The sequence below is a fragment of the Papio anubis genome, chromosome 6, assembly GCF_008728515.1.
Source record: "Papio anubis isolate 15944 chromosome 6, Panubis1.0, whole genome shotgun sequence".
In the NCBI taxonomy this organism is placed as follows: domain Eukaryota; kingdom Metazoa; phylum Chordata; class Mammalia; order Primates; family Cercopithecidae; genus Papio; species Papio anubis.
In genome coordinates this window covers 116,726,118-116,743,925 of record NC_044981.1, presented here as the reverse complement: position 1 = coordinate 116,743,925, position 17,808 = coordinate 116,726,118, and positions in this window count along the sequence as shown.

Below are 17,808 nucleotides of genomic sequence, written 5' to 3'. Positions count from 1 at the left end.
AAAAACTGGACATTAAAAGGTCTCTGCTTTCATGGAGCTTATAGTCTATAAGGCAAGACAGATGATCTACAAATAACTACATAAAGTTAATTAAGTAAATTTATAATAAATATGATAAAGGACAAATATAGTGTCTGATAAAAGTATATAGCAGAAAAGTATATATGTCTTAGTTAAAGAAGCAGGTCAAGTTCTGGGCCTTAGCTAAGAGAAACAAGGGAAATGGACAGTACAATGACAACATGGGTAGAGGTGACATACTTAAATAGTAGTCGAGGTTAACTAAGAATCTTCATTGTTGGCAGATTATTCTACAGATTATAAAAGCTTCCAAATATCTTTAGGTTTTACTTCCTCATCCTGGAAATCCTGATTGTGCACATCAAATGATGTTAGAGATGAAAACATAAATCCATGGCAGAATGAATCAAGCCATGCTGTGGTCTAAATTTTTCTAAATGTTTGTGTTGCCACCAAAACTCATATGTTGAAATCCTAATCCCAAGGTGAAAATATCAGGAGGTGGAGACCTTGAGAAGTGATTGAGTCATGAGAGTGGAGCCCTCACGAATGGAGTTAGTATTCATAAAAGAGACTCGAGAGAGACCCATTGTTCCTTCTATCACATGAGGATGCAGTGAAAAGGCATTATCTATGAACCAGAAAGTGGGCACTCACCAGAATGAATATGCTGGTGCCTTGATCTTGGACTTCCCAGGCTCCAGAACCGTGAGAAATAAATTTCTGTTGTTTATAACCTACCAACTATATGGTATTTGGTTACAGTAGATCGAACAGACTAAGATAAGCCATTGATTCTTAAAATGTTTGTTTAACCACAGAATGTCAAGGGTGGCATAATTTGACTAACACAATGATGACATTGAAAGTGTAAAAGGGGAAAAAATGATCATCTAAAGAGATACAAAATGTTTTCCAACAAAATTAATTGTGTAGCTCCAATTAAAATTCTTAACAAACTAAGAGCAAAAGGAAATTTTCTTAACATATTAAAGGTCTAAAAAAGTTCTACAGCAAAATGATACTTTTTTTTGAAATGTGGAAAAGCCTTCCCTTTGAGATCTGGAGCAAGACAAGTGTGTTGTCTCTTATTACTAGTCATTATGCTGAAGGCCTTAGTAAGCACAATGAAATGTGAAATAATAATAATAAGTGAAAGTTGCAAGGATCATGTAAAAAGCATTTTATCAACAAATGATATAATAAAATCTGTACACATAAAATATTAAATATAATTAAAATGTAACAAGTTTACTGGATGCAAAAAATTCTTTAAAAAATCTATTCAACACATAAGCAAAGACTGTTCAAAAATACAATTTAATTAAAAGGGTAGAATTTATATCACATTTTAAAAATGAAGTATTTAAAAATAACTCTAAGAACTCCTAAAATTAATTAAAAAGTGACAGGAAAATATTGGTAAAAGTCTTATAGAAGCATTGCATTGAAAAAGTCTCTATAGTATAGAAATAAACATGAGAAAAGATGTTCAATCTCATTAGTAAGCAAAGAACTGCATGGAAATTAACTACATCCCATTTTCTTCCTACTTTATGTGCAAAAATTAGATGTTGTCAAGGTTATGGAGCAAATAGTACACTTAAAAAGTGTCTGGTACAGTGCAATCACTTCAGAAAACAATTTATCAGATAAAGTTGATTTTTGTGCACTGAATGCAACTCAACCATTTCAGTCCTGAATGTATACCCTAGAGATACACTTAGACACATACCAATATCTATCCACAGTAGAATGGAAAAATATGAAATACTCATATGATGGATTACTTTATATTGGGGAAATGAATGCATTTCGGATACCTGTAAAAACATAGATAAATGTTAGTGATATAATATTGAATAAAAAAGCAAATTTGAAGATGATACACATATAGTATGATTCAATTTATGTGAAGTTTGAAAGCAGGAACAATGAAACTAAGCATAGACATATTTGATTAGTCTATAAAGTAAAGCAAGGAAATGGTAAACACAAAATTCAGATTAGTCATTACTAATTAGGGAAGAAAGAAGGGATAAGATTTGAGAAAGATAGGGAACTTGAAAGGTAACAGCAATGACCTTTATTTTCTTATCTGCATGGTATCCAAGCAGGCCTGATATTCACCTGGCATAAACTGGTAGATCTGGGCTAATACATTCTTAACTTGTTGCAAAGAGCTGCTTTTCTGAAACTTCTGATTTCACCCCCAACCACTGGAATTGCCCCAACCTTGGGTTATTAATGTATTTACATGTAATTTAATTATTGATATATTTGGATTTAGACCAATGACATTAGTTTATTTTCTACTTGTTGTCCCTGTTTTATGTTCCTTTTCTCCTCTCTTCCTGTCTTCTTTTGGTATTCTTTATCATTCCTATTCCATTTTATTATTTTTTTTATCCTTTTGCTATACATTCTTGTATTTTCCTGGTTTTGGTACCCTAGAGATAAATGCATGCATCCTTAACTCACTACAGTATACCTTATATTAATATTTTATCACCCCTGAAACAATGCTGAGAACCTACAACAGTTAACTGGATGGCAAACTAGAATGTTAAACACTTTAAGATGAAATAACACATAGCAAAGGCAGTTTTGATACTTGCAAAATGTGCACTTTCTCGTAAAAAATGAACAAGTATTGCAGATCAACTCCTTTAAAATGGCATGTCCCATTGGTCTGGCAAACTGGTAGATTTCTTGAGAGCAAGAAGGCAGCCTTGGATTTTCTTTAACTCTCCATCACTGCCCAGTCAGCTCCTCACATATAGGGTAGGAGTTCACTTGGTATCTGTTGTAAATATCCAAAACATTGAACGTAAACAAAAATTTCTATGCCACTTTACAACATTAATCAATAAGTGAGTGTCATCATCCACTATTTAGCAATAAAAGCCTAGGAATCAGATTGCAGCATATATACAGGTAAGGAACAGAAATTTTCAATTCCATCAGGTAAAACTGTTAAGAATGAGTATGCAGTCTCTTAATACACAGCACTGGTTCTGGTGCCCTTCTATAAGAAAATTCCAAGAAAATGTGGTTTGGACAAGCCACTTACTGAATATAATTTTCAAGTCACTCAACACAAAAGAGTTTTAAGGGAACGTTGTAGTATTTGAGGGGAAAGGCAGGTATAAGTCATTAAAACTAGCTGATGTAACAGGCAAACTGAAATTACAAAGCCATAACACAATAAGGAATTTTTTTTCCCCATAAGTCAAAACCTAATACAGGTTTCATATCCCACTTCATCATGAGGCTATGCTACCCAGGCCACATGACCTCCAAGGCCACCAGGACATGACCAACTGGACTGGAGGAACTAGAAGATATTTTAGAGGACTGCCATCACTTTGTTCATTTTCCACTGGTCATAACTCAATCATGAAGCCCAACCAACTATAAAGAGGCTCAGAAATCTAGAAGAAGAGCTGTACTGTAAATTACTAAAACTCTGTATTTTCCCAATTCCTCAACATTCCCCATCAATAGTCAGTGAGCACCCCAACCAGGTGACCAGGTGCAGCAGTGTGATAAGGCTGGTCCCTGACACAGTGTTGTAAGGCTGACCCGTTCTTGCCCTCCCCGACTGTGACCTAATGACATTAAACCACACCAGTGAAATCCCCTCAGACCTTTTGCTTGGGTCCTCCACCATGATCTCCAGTAAAGTTATGTCCAGAATTGGTGGGTTCTTGGTCTTGCTGACTTCAAGAATGAAGCCGTGGACCCTTGTGGTGATGTTACAGTTCTTAAAGATGGTATGTCCAGCGTTTGTTCCTTCTCATGTTCAGACATATTCGGAGTTTCTTCTTTCTGGTGGGTTCGTGGTCTTGCTGGCTTCAGGAGTAAAGCTGCAGACCTTCACGGTGAGCGTTACAGCTCATAAAGGTGGTGCATCTGGAGTTGTTCTTTCCTCACCTCCAGAGTTGTTCATCCCTCCCGTTGGGTTTGTGGTCTCACTGGCCTCAGGAGTGAAGCTGCAGACTTTGGTGGTGAGTGTTACAGATTATAAAGGTAGCATGGACCCAAAGAGTGAGCAGCAGCAAGATTTATTGCAAAGAGGAAAAGAAGGATGCTTCCACAGCACAGAAAGGTACCTAAGTGGGTTGCCCCTGTTGACTAGGGCAGCCTGCTTTTATTCCTTTATCTGACCCCACCCACATCCTGCTGATTGGTCCATTTTACAGAGAGCTGATTGGTCTATTTTGACAGAGTACTGATTGGTGCGTTTACAATCCCTGAGCTAGACACAGAGTGCTGATTGGTGCATTTACAATCCTTTAGCTAGACAAAAAAGTTCTCCAAAGCCCCACTAGATTAGACACAGAGCCCTGATTGGTGCCTTTACAATCCTTTAGCTAGACACAAAAGTTCTCCAAGTCCCCACCAGATTAGCTAGATACAGAGTGCTGATTGGTGCATCCACAAACCCCGAGCTAGAGACAGAGTGCTGATTGGTACATATACAGTCCTCCAGCTAGACATAAAAGTTCTACAAGTCCCCACCCAACTCAGGTGCCCTGCTGTCTTCCCCTAGTGGACCCCATGCTGGGCTGCCGGCAGAGCTGCCCGCCAGTCCTGGCTGGGCGCCAGCACTCCTCAACCCTTGGGCAGTTGATGGGACCAGGACCAGGTGCTGCAAGCAGGGGGTGGCTCCGGCCGAGTGGGAGTCCACCAGTGGTGGGGGGTGGGGGGCCTCGGGCTTGGTGGGCTGCAGGTCCCCAGCCCTGCCAGGCAGGGAGGTGGCTGAGGCCCAGTGAGAATCCGAGTGCTGCGTGCGCAGGAGCCGGATGTGCTGGGGAACCCTGCACGCCCTCCGCAACTGCTGGCCCAGGTGCTAAGCCCTTCACTGCCCCTGCCGGCAGCTCCAGCTGGTGGCTCTGAGTGCAGGGGCCCACTGAGCCCACGCCCACACAGAACTCGAGCTGGCCTGTGAGCCCCGAGCACAGCGTCAGTTCCCACCCGCACCTCTTCCTCCACACTTCGCCATAGGCAGAGGGAGCCTGCTCCAGCCTCTGCCAGCCCAGAGAGGGGCTCCCACAGTGCAGCGGTGGGCTGAAGGGCTCCTCAAGCACGGCCTGAGTGGATTCTGAGGCTGAGGAGGCACCGAAGGAGCGAGGGCTGCTAGCACGTTGTCACCTCTCAAAGGCACTTGCTCAAATCTGGTCCTCAAATCTCTCTCTCTGTCTCCCCTCTGCACCTGCTTGCTTGAGCTCGCTCACCAGGAGTTCCTCCCATATGGCTGGCTCCCTGTGTGGCAAGCCTTGCCGTGCCTCCTTTCTCTGGGTCCTGTGAGTATAATAAACACATGATATTTTTAAATATTATATGCCTCTCCCAGTGTGATTTCTGTGACTATGTTGGAGTGATCTGTAAAGATTCCAACAGGACTTCCTTCCCCATTTGCAACATAGAGGCACACGGCATTTGGTGACTGTTAAGAGTCTCTGTGGGAGGAAGAAGAGGAGAGGATATCTATGTGATGTCAAATTTATGTCAAAAGTATTGCTTGGCCTGGATTTTTCACTCTTCTATTATTGGGTGAAAACAGAAAGAGAGAATTCTGACAGTGGTGATAACAGAGGTGTAATGGTTAATTTTATGTGCCAATTTAGCTAGGCCACAGTGCCCAGATTTGTGGTCAAATCTTATACTAAATGTTTCTGTGAAGGTGTTTTTGAATGAGATTAGCATTTAAATTGTTGGATTTTGAGGAAAGCAGATTACCCTCCGTAATGTGTGGAGAATTCATGCAATCAGTGAAGGCCTGACTAGAGCAAAGACTGACCTCTCCCAAGCAAAAATGAACTTAGCCAGCAAACTGCCTGTGGGCTTGAACTGCAACTTTTCCCTTGGTCTCCAGCTTGCTAGGCTATGCTGCAAATTTTGTATTTACTAAGCCTCCATAATCACATAAGCCAATTCCTTAAAATAAATCTCTCTCTCTCTTTTTATTTATATATATATATATCTATATATATATCTGTACACACACACACACACACACACACACGCATCCTGTTGGTTTTGTTTTTCTGGAAAGCCTTGACCAATACAAATAGTTTTAGGGGCTTCTAAAGCAAATATTTTTCTTTTATTCATTTAATAAGGTGTATTACAGAACTACTATATGCATCCAACACTGCAATACGATGAAATAGAAATAAAAGTAAATCAGCCAAAATGTTTTCCTCAAGGAGCAAGATGTCAAAGAGAGAAGATAAAGACATGTTGCAAAATGTCTACTCGTTTACCATTTATTGTATCTGTCTCCCCAAACTATGGGTTTTTTTTTTTTCATTTTTAACAAAAGTAACAAAAAGCATATAAACACCATTTTGAGTTCTTCATTTTCTTTTTACGTTAGAAATTATATTCTTATCTGTATCTGCAGGCTGGATGAACAGTTGTCAAATTAGTGTGAAAAACATGAGTATAGGAAGCTGTAATAATTTTGTTTTAATGTGGGGAGAGCATGCTGCCAGACATCAAAGCACTGGAGTTTTATTTTCCATTTGCAACTGTGACGTTCATCAGGCCAGCTCAACCCTAAGGTCTTTGATTTTCCCATGGTAGGTGAATATGTTCTCCAAGGTCTCTCTCTTCCAAGTGAGCTTTATTTCTCTTTTCAGATTCGCTTTCACTATTTGTGCATTACTCTTCCTCCCTAGCAAAATAAGTTTCCTCAGCTTCTGCCCATGAACCCCAACTGGTGACCCTGATGAGTTTGACGTCTCCAAACAAAGGCCCAGTCTCTGGACTCTGAATCTTCCTGAACCTCTTCTTGCTCTGCTTCAGTGTTGTCTTAGTTTGTTCAGGCTACTATAACAGAAACCATAGACTCAGTGGTTTGTTTAATTTTATGTATGTATGTATATATGTATGTGTGTATTTATTTATTTATTTATTTTGAGATGGAGTTTTGCTCTTTTTGCCCAAGCTGGAGTGCAATGACACAATCTCGGCTCACTGCAACCTCTGCCTCCTGAGTCCAAGCAATTCTTCTGCATCAGTCTCCTGACTAACTGGGATTACAGGCACCCACCATTAAGCCTGGCTATTTTTTTTCTATTTTTAGTAGATATGGGGTTTCACCATGTTAACCAGGCTGGTCTCGAATGCCTGACCTTAGGTGATCCTCCCACCTCAGCCACCCAAAGTGCTGGAATTAACAGGCATGAGCCACTGCACGTGGCCTTATTTTATTTTATTTTTTGAGACTGGCTCGCTCTTGTCACCCAGGCTGGAGTGCAGTGGCGTGATCTCAGCTCACTGCAACCTCTGCTTCCCGGATTCTCCTGCCTCAGCCTCCTAAGTAGCTGGGATTACAGGCACCCGCCGTCATGCCCGGCTAATCTTTTGTATTTTTAGTAGAGACGGGTTTTCACCATGTTGGCCAGGCTGGTTTTGAATTCCTGACCTCAAGTTATCCCCCCCCACTTCAGCTGCCCGAAGTGTTAGGATTACAGGCATGAACCACCGTGCCCAGCCAACTGGGTGGTTTAAGCCACAGAAATTTATTTCTCACAGTTTCAGAAGCTAAGTAGTCTGGGATCAGAGTACCAGTGTGGTTCGGTTCTGATGGGGGCTCATTTCCTGGTTTGCAGATGGCCATCTTCTTACTGCATCCTCATGAGGCAGAGAGATGATCTCTCCCATCTCCCATCTTATAAGGACATGAATCCATTCATGATGGCTGCCCCTCTCTCCACCTCCCTCGGGTTCCCAATACCATCATATCTGGGATTAAGGCTTAAATGTATACATTTTGGAAAGATATGAACATTCAGTTCACAGCAAATGTATACCTGTCCTGTGGCTCATTCTCTCACAGTCCATTTTCTGCTTCTAGAGCTTTGTCTATTCAGTTAGATAAACTAACATGCACCAGTGGAATAGTGAACCTGTTGCTTCATGCCTATAGTAAGTAGCACACATGCAGGGAAATTTGTAGTTTTCTGGGAAACAAACAAACAAACAAACAAAAAACAAAAACCTCACAAAGAGCACTGCTAAGGACGCAAACATCAGGCTACTTGTCTGATGAGAGGCCGAGAAGAGTGAAGCACCATACCACCTGATTAATTAATTGTTCCAGTGACATAGGATAGACATGTCACTAAAGCTAATAATATTTGCTGTGGATAATTTCATGACAGAGTATGTCTTATATCATCCCCTCTCTACAACAGCACCACTCTCTTTAGCCAGTCTTAATATCTTCCAAACTATGATTACACTGATTATGTAATAGTGCATAAAGAAAATGTGTTTAAATTTTACCAAATACTTTTTCAAGTGTAATGAGCTTATGATATGATTCCCTCTTTTATTTCATAACTGTGCTAAATTATGTCAACTGAGTTTTGAATGTTATGCCAAACTTGTATCTGGGAATAAACCCAACTTTTTAATAATATATTACCCTTTTTACATATTCCTGAATTTGATTTGCTAATATTTTGTTTAGGATTTTTGCATTTGTAATTTTCCTTTCTTGTAATGACTCTGAAAGTTTAGTATGCTGCACTCAAAAATAGAGTTAAAAAATATTTCTTCTACTATTCTCTAGAAAAGTTATATATATTTGATATTATTTCTTACTGAAAAATTTGTAGAATTCATTGCTAAAGCCACCTGAGAACTTTGTTGAATGGTTTTTAATTACATATTTCTTTTGATTAAGGTCTATTCTTAAGATTTTATACTTTTTGTCATTGTTAATAAGCTGTGTTTTCTTCAAGGAAATTTTTCATTTCACTTACATATTTAATTGACTAGCGTAAAGTCAGAAATAACGTACATTTTTATTCTTTTAATATATAAAATACCTATAATGACTCTTTTTTATTTTTGATATTTGTAATTTATGTCATGTTCCTTTTTTTTCCTTGATCTATCTTCCCAGGAGTTTTTCGTTATCATTAAACTTTTCAAAGCAGCAATTTTTGGCTTAGTTAGGTTTTCTCTATTGCATGGTTTCTGCTTTTATTATTTTGGATTGAGTTTGCTATGATTCTTCTGATCTATTTATATGAGTGCTTCAAGATTTGATTTTTAGTCTTTTTTTTCTAACATATGCATTTAGAGATAGATATTTCTAAGCATGGCTGTTGTGGCATCACAGATGTTGATATATCATATTTTTGTTATCATTTAATTAAACATATTTTCTAATTCTCATTGTAATTTTTTCTTTGACCTAGGGTGTGCAGAAAAGAGTTAACATAGCAAGCTTGAATGCTATGTTTTGAACGTCCTAAACATAAGGTTGGCCTTGGAAGATTTACTAGAACTTGGATTTGGGGAAGGATCTCCCCATTCCCACAACTGATAAGAGTGGCTCACTATGCTTAAACTGTACAAAGAATATGATGTATGCTGAATACTTGCTTTCCTTCTAGGAGTCTGAAATTTTGGCACATGCCAGGCAGAGCCTGCCTATATGACCAACCTCCAGTATAAACCCTGGGCACTAAGTCTTTAGTGAGTTTTCCTGGTTGGCAACTTTTCACATGTGTTGTCGCAACTTGTTGGAAGAAATAAGTGCATCCTGTGTGTGATGGGTAATTTTATGTGTCAACTTGACTGGGCTAAGTAGTGTTCAGATCGCTGGTAAAATACTATTTCTGGGTGTGTTTGTGAGAGTTTCCAGAAGAGGTTAGCATTTGAATCAGTAGACTGAGTAAAGAAGATCCCATCTCACCAATATAAGCAGGCATCATCCAAGCTGTAGAAGGCTAGAATGGAATAAAAAGGTGGAGGAAGAGTGAATTCTCTCTTTTCTTTGGTGGGGGCATCCAGCTTCTCCTGTACTTGGACATCAGAGTTCCTGGTCATTGAGCCTTTGGACTCCTGGGTTTACTCCAGTGTCTTCCTGCTCCCCAGTTCTCAAGTCTTCAGCCTTGGAGTGGGAGTTACACCACCAGTGGCTCCCCTGATTTGTAGGCCTTTGGACTGGTACTGGACTACACCATCTGCATTCCTCGTCCTCTACCTTGCAGATGGCATAATGTGAGACTTCTAGGCCATAATCATGTGAGCCAATTCTGATAAGTTTCTTCTTATATATGTCTACATGTATTCTATTAGTTCTGTTTCTCTGGAGAATCGTAATACAATGTATGACCCTCTTTGGGAAAAGATTCTGGAAATTTGCCACTGTATTTTCCCCTAGACTTTACCCCATCAGTTTTTCCCTTTGCTGATTTTGCCTTTCATTTGTAACAAATCATAGCCATGAGTATGACAATATGATGAGTGCTGTGAGTCCTCATAGCAGATCATCGAACCTGGAAATTGCCCTGGAGACCCTCGACAAACGTAGTCTTAAGCACTTAGGAATCCCTCCCTTTTTTTTCTGTGCATCTGTTTTGCTTAATTCCATGTTGTTAGAGAACTACGCTGAATAATTCTAGTTAGAATATGTTGAAACTGACTGCATGAAAAGCCAACTTTAGTAAATGTTCTATAAGCAATTTTAAAGGAAGCGTTTCTTGAACTTGTGTGCCTTATTTATATATGCTGATTAGGTCAAGTTTCTTAATTGTATTTTCAAATATTTCTAATATTTAGTGATTTTGTCTGTTCCATCAGTTACTGAGAAAAATGCACATAAGTGACTTAAAATAATTGTGAAATTTGAATATTTTTTTCTTACTAGTTCCATCCATTTTTGTTTTATGTATTTTGAGTCCATATTATTATTTGCAGTGAATTTAGAGTTAATACATCTTCCTGGTGGATTGACCATTTTATTATAATGAAACATCGCTTCTTGTCGCTAATTATATTTCTTGCCTTAAATTCTACTTTGATTGATAGTAACAGCGCAGCATTCATTTTGGCATATGTATGTATGTGCATGTGCATATGGATGTGCACATGTATTTTACTTAGGTTTGTATGGTATATATCTTTTTTATTCTGTGACTTTTTAATCTTTCTGTGCCGTTATATTTAGGTGTGTCTCTTGTAAACACCACATACTTAGCATATTTAATTCTTATTCAATCTGAGTATTACATTCAGTTGGATTACTAATATTTTTTAATTTAAGCCTACCATCTTGCTCTTTGTTTTCTACTTCTTCTATGGGAATAAATTAAAAAAATTATGGGAAAGTATGGATATTCAAAAACTATATTGACTGGAGGAAGTCAGTTATGTCTTCAAGGGAGGATTTGACACACTTTTTCTTAAAAAGGAAGATAATTAACATTTTACACTTGCAGTTCATTCAGTTTCTAGTACAACTAGCCAACTCCACTATTGTAACCCAGAAAACTTCCTTAATAATATGTAAATGAGTAGAAATGGCCATTTTTCAATAAATTGTATTGACCAAAATAGGCAGCCAATTTATAGACTATAGTTTGTCTGTTTTTGTTCTGGAATCAATTACTTATATCTTTATTTGTGCCACATATGTTTCTTGCATTTCCTTATATATTTTTGCTTTTATGTTTCTCTTTGTTGGGTCTTAATATGTTCTATTGAGTTGTTTTCTATTTCACTAATCTTCTCTTCTGTGTATCTAATCTTCAGTAAAACAATTTATTGTGTACTTAATTTCAAGTATTTTTTTTGTTGTTGCTGTTGCTACATTTTCTTTTTCTTTTTTTTTTTGAGATGGAATCTCAAAAATTGAATTGCTGGAGTGCAATGGTACAATCTTGGCTCACTGCAACCTCCATGTCCTGGGTTCAAGCGATTCTCCTGCCTCAGCCTCCTGAGTAGCTGGGATTACATGCAGCTAATTTTTTGTATTTTTAGTAGAGACAGCGTTGCATCATTTTGGCCAGGCTAGCCTCAAACTCCTGGCCTCAAGTGATCTCGGCCTCCCAAAGTGCTGGGATTACAGGTGTGAGTCACTGGCCTGTTGGTATATTTTCTGTTTAATGTTTTTGTAGGTTCCAATTCTCTGGTAAAGTGCTCCATCTAATCATCTCTTTTCTTTAACTTATTGGTCATGATTACATTAAAGTCCATTTCTATTAACACTATCTGAGTGGTCTGTGGTTCTATTTTTATTTTCTTTTTTTCTCCTTGGTTTTCAGTCATTTGTTTCTGTTTTCCAGTCTTCATGGTAGGCCAATAATTATGTACAAAAAGATGTGGAGATAACTGAAGGCTATATCTAATGTTATGTTTTTCCAGATAGAATTTAATTTTGTTTTCTTGTGGACATTCAGAATAGGGGCATGCCACCTTAATCCAGATTGGGCTATAGCTAGATTAAAGATAGGTTTTAATCTTTTGTATATACAAGTTAATTTCTTTGTAAAACTTAATCCCAGAGTACAGATATTCAGGAGTTCTAACTGAAAGGGTGGCCCTCCTCCCCTGACAGGCTTTGGTTCCAAGTTAGTACCATCACCTTTTTGAGACTGTTAGAAACTCATTTGTTTCCCAGCTTCTTAGCCAAACATTTCTGCTCTGCCTTGTAGCCTTTTGTTCTGCAGTTTAGGAATTGGAAAATACCTCAAGGGGGAAAGCAGTTCAGATTATTGGCTCACATCAATATGTGTTTCCTTTTTCTAAGATCTTCATTTCTTAAGTCTTGATTGCCTTAGTAGCCCTGCTTTAGAGTGTTAGGTGAGAGTTTTGAAAGCTTTGCTCAAGATCTCAGCCCCCTATCTTCACAGATTCTCAGTTTTATAGACTTTTGTTAAAATGGCTCAAGGGGAAGGATTTCACAGAACTCCCGGTCTATAATAATTCATTTAGTTTATTTCTTGAATCTTGGTAACTCAAATCATGACTGCTTAAAGAGCATTCCAATGTTTTCAAACAGGTGTGTGTGTGTGTGTGTGTGTGTGTGTGTGTGTGTGTGTGTGTGTGTGATGTGGTTCTGTCCATTTGTAAGTTATTCTCTTTGAAAGGATTAATCTGTAATAAGCTACGCCAATTAAAACAGGCAGGCAACTCAATGTACTCATTTATAAATCTAAGACTTTAGATGTTACCAGTTCAAACCGCAATATAACCTTCATTTACAATGACAGGAATTCTATCCTTCTATTAGTAAAATCTAAATTTATATTAGTTAGTTTGAAAGCTTCTACTCTGCCTTCTTACATTGAATCACCAGCATGTAAAACTAGATATTTTTTTTAATGAGCAACTACTGAGCAGTGTTTTTACTAGTGTAGTATATTTCTTTATGTAGAATTGTATATTGAAATTATATATTGTTAATTTAAATCATTCTTCTTTATAGTAAATAAAAATGAACCAAAATAATAATTTAAAAGTTATGTTTATTATTTCATATTTATATTAAATTTCTTGAGAAAACCATAAATCTTCCATCTTTTTATTGTTTTTTAAAAAACAGTTTAAAGCCACATTTTAATTCCCTTAGCAACTCACTGAAAATTTATTCAGATGAAAGATCATGACCAACAAGTCTCAAATCCCCTTATACCTAATGGATAGTGCCTTTTATGTGGTAGATCTACTGAATTTTTTGAAGGTTCTGTTGATTCTGGGTTTTTAGCTTTTTCTAATACTACTATTATGCTCTATGCCCTTCTTGTATAATCATTGCTGGTTACATCACTCTCTTCTATTATTTAAGTGTCCTTTAAAAATATAATTTTTTTATGATGGCTATGAATTGTTAGATGCCTCCTTTTTTCCTCCGTGGGTCATTTTTTAAATTAGATTGCAAGTTTTCTTTTTGAATGACTTTAACAGTCTTGGGCTCCTTTCCTCTCCAAGCCTGGCCATTGGATTATTTTTTTCCTGAGTATATAGATATATGCCTGTCTAAGCTTTAGTTCACCTGTCTGTCCAGGCTCAGCATTCCCTTCTTTGGACATGAATACTCTAAGATGAAAATGGTTCTTCTTTCTGAATCTGGCCTTATCTAGATAGCATGAAACATCTTTGTTGATTAGAATTAGGTATAAAAGAATAGCTCACACAGTTTTATCTTTTGAAAAGAAAGAAAACTGTCAATAAAGTAAATCAACAATTTATCAGACAGACTTCTTTGAGCAGAGAGAGATTTTCAGCAAATATACAGCTTGTTGGATTAAACACAATCCTTAGTACAACTTACCTCTTTAATAGTTGCTTGATTTTTATTAAATCACAAAATTTCAGCTCATGAGACAAACGGGGGAAAATGCCAAAATAGAAAATCAAATCAGGAAAAAAGAAATAAAATGAAAAACAATTTTGCATACAAATGAGTAAATGGAGGAAAAACATAAACGTATGTGAGCTCTAATTAGATGCTGATTTTTTTCTAAGTTGCACATCTATGATCATTTATTTAAATAGAAAACTGAAAATAATAAAGGATATTTAAAGAAAACAGAATGGAATTTAAGCAGAAGTTGACTTCAACTTTTGCACAAAGCTGAAAAATTGGGAGGGAAAGAAGGAGAAACACTTATAAACTCAGCCAGCCAACTTATTCCAAAAGATGTAGCAAAATTGGGTACATAACTGCTTATTCTAGGCCACTGAGGTCTGTACTTGCAGCTAGCCAACTGCAAGCAACAAAGGGATAAAACTAGGTGGAATGGCTGCCTCCAGGAGTTGGCCAACTACTTCAAGACACATTCATATAGAACTTGAACGTTAATGGTTTTGGTAGTCAGCACAAAATTTTTAAATGATTATTTCTATTTCAGCTTGATCTCCAAGTGCCAGATCTTCTTCTAAGGTGGCTGCAAGCTGTGCTGCCTGCCATTCACTTCAGGGTACAATGGAATATGCCATCTTGAAGTTGTCCAGATCTTGTTTTTTGGCTCTCCTTATAGATTGAATTTCACTGTATTTTCTTTTTCCTAGGCAAGTCTGGCACCAAGCTAAAATTCAAGAATAAACAAAGATGACCGAAGTTTTTTTTTTTTTTTTTTTTTTAATCAACTTTTTTACATAAGATTCTGTGTGGAAATGATATCTAGCTCTTCCCCCAAACATTTGTGTTCCCCTTCCATGATGCCATTGTAGCTAGGAAGGGACTACCTAGCTCCACCAGTTGTTTAAAGTGATGTCATGGAACTAGTTCTCACCAATGCAATATAAGCAGAATGGCGGGTGCCACTTCTAACCTGCAGTGGCTAGGATATAGGTAGATATATTCTCCTGTGTGTCTTATCCCATCTTCTGTATGAATGCTGTTGCCCAGGGAGACCTCAGTAGTCCTTTCTTGGAGAGAGAGAAGTCTCCTGAGGCTAGGTTTCTAAATAAGTACGGGAAAAAAAAAATGTATCCTCTCCCACAACAAAGAGAAATGCATTAGACTTCTGTGGAGCAACAAAATTTATTGTGTTAAATTAACAGGTTTGTTTTAAGGATATTTGTTCCAACAGCTAGCATTACTCTAACTTATAAAGTGCCTTTGTCTCAATCACACACACACACACACACACACACACACACACACACACGCACAGAGAGAGAGAGAGAGAGAGAGAGAGAGAGAGAGAGAGAGAGAGATTGAGAGAGAGAGCACTCTTCAGCAATTTATCTCCAGGGTCTGTTAGACCAGCTGTATCAAGCAGGATTCAACTGGAGAAGCAGAACCAGTAGGAGGTATATATACATACATATTCACATGCATACATAGGGGGGGTGTGTGCATGTAAAAGATTTTTTACAGGAATTTGACCTTGCGCAGTTGTGAAAGTTAAGCACTGTTGGTAAGGCTATTGTCTTTGCATCTGATGCTGGAGTTTGAAGTCTGCTGCACAGGCTGTCAGAGGCAAGATGGCTATAGAATGTGGGAAAACTGGGACAAGCTAGAGCCCACAAGCAGATGCTGGGACCCACGAGGACACACTGGAGCCAGCCTCAGTTCTCAATGCTTCCAAACTTGCAGATGTGAGTATTCCACAGGGCACACCAGCACCCTTCATCATGGAGCTGAAGGTACAGGTGACATACAAACTGGAGAAATTCAAAGGGGATCTGGGGATAGGTGAAGCAGTTTCTGTCCTGGTTGCCATTCATGTCAAGGAGGTGCAACAGCAGATAAGCAACAATGCTGGTGAGTGACAAAAGCATCTGATGACCTTGCCTCAAACTTTTTAGTGCTTAAAAGCAATGTGTCTGCTGCTTCCTTTCTGCCCTCTGAAGCTTACACAGGATATTTCTCATGGATCACCCTAAAAGAAAAATTTCAGAAAAAAAGAAACCCTGTAAACATAAGTCAGTCTTGCCAAGTTGGCACATTACAAAGCCTCCATACTAGTTCACTGATTAAATAACCAGCCAATTTTTGTTCTTTAAAAGGTTACTACTCATTTATTAAATGTGCATTCAATTCTACTTATTTTCTAGCATTTAGGAAAGTACTACAAATAAAAATAAAAATGTGAATAAATATAGCTTCAATCTTTAGCAATGCATTATTGGAATTAACAAACCTATAAACAGAAAAGTATAATATAATACTGTCATTGCAATGGTACTGCTATTCAAAGGACATTGTATGAACACTGTCTGAGGAGGAGCAGTGCAGGATATTGATGTTAACAATTACACTAGACTGCTCTGCCCACATCTACATTTACAAATACCTGGGAAACATCCTGCTGTCCCAATACCAACTTCCAAGTCAGCTTTTTGCTCTCAGCAACATCCCCTACTGCCTTCCTAATGTGTTAGATTGACAGTCATAAGTGTAGAAAGAAACAGGGGCCTCATTTTAGCTTCAGAAGCCAGAGTTGAGGCTAAAAGCAGTCACCAGGAGAAAACAATGTCAATCGTTTTATTTTAAATATAACATAACATATAGGAGAGGAAAACAAAGAGTGAACAAAGATTGGTAGACACTGCATAAAGTCATTTTTCATACACACTTCACCAGGACTACGCCATGGTATTACAGCAAGCATGCCACTGACAAGAAATGAGAACTGATCTGTCCTTCTAACTCTGATGAGTAAATTCTGTATAGGTCCATCATCAAGGCATGGGACATACAAATTGTTTTTCTCAAATTGTTGAAGGCGTTTCACCAGCATTCTCTAATTAAGCAACATATAGCAAGAAAATAAAAAGCCAATTATTATAACCTTCACTTCTCAAGTGGGAAAACCGAGGGAAACGATACATTTATTCAAGGTCAGGAAGAATTTATGACAAGGCAAGAAACAGGGGCCAGGTCTCCGACTCTTTTTCAGGATCCACATTGCTAATCTCGATCACTGGACAGTAACTGAAAGGCATTGTGTAGTTCAGAGTACTTGTGTTGCACTTAAATTTAGTTGTTATTGCCCCCATTCTCCCCCACCCCAGGTATGACTAGTTGTGTTTATTCCAACTTGTTTAAACAAAGCAAAACATTATTTCCTGAGGACCCAAGTATTAGAGGTGTGATTTTGTGGGTCCCAGAATGAATTAAGCCTGAAAGTGACCCAGGCTCTGGGAATCTTAAATCTTCAATTCACTGCAGTGTTAGAGGGATTTTGCCTGTGACACTAGAAATTTTTAAATGGAAAATACAGAAGATTAGTGATGAAACTGTATTCTTTCACTAAATGCTTAATAGTGCACATAGAGGGAGAATGGTCATAACTTATTATCCAAACTGGGATACTGTGAAAGTGAAAGAGTCCTAGTAGTTATTATGCCCAGAAAGTAAGTGGAAACCAGCACTCCCTGGACGAACTGAGACAAACCTTGTCAATCTGTACCTCCCACATATTTAGCAATGATTGCAATATACCCTTTCATTAACCAATGTGTGGAGACGTTCGACACCATTGGTCAAATACCCACATCGTGCATTACTAGTTTGTCTCT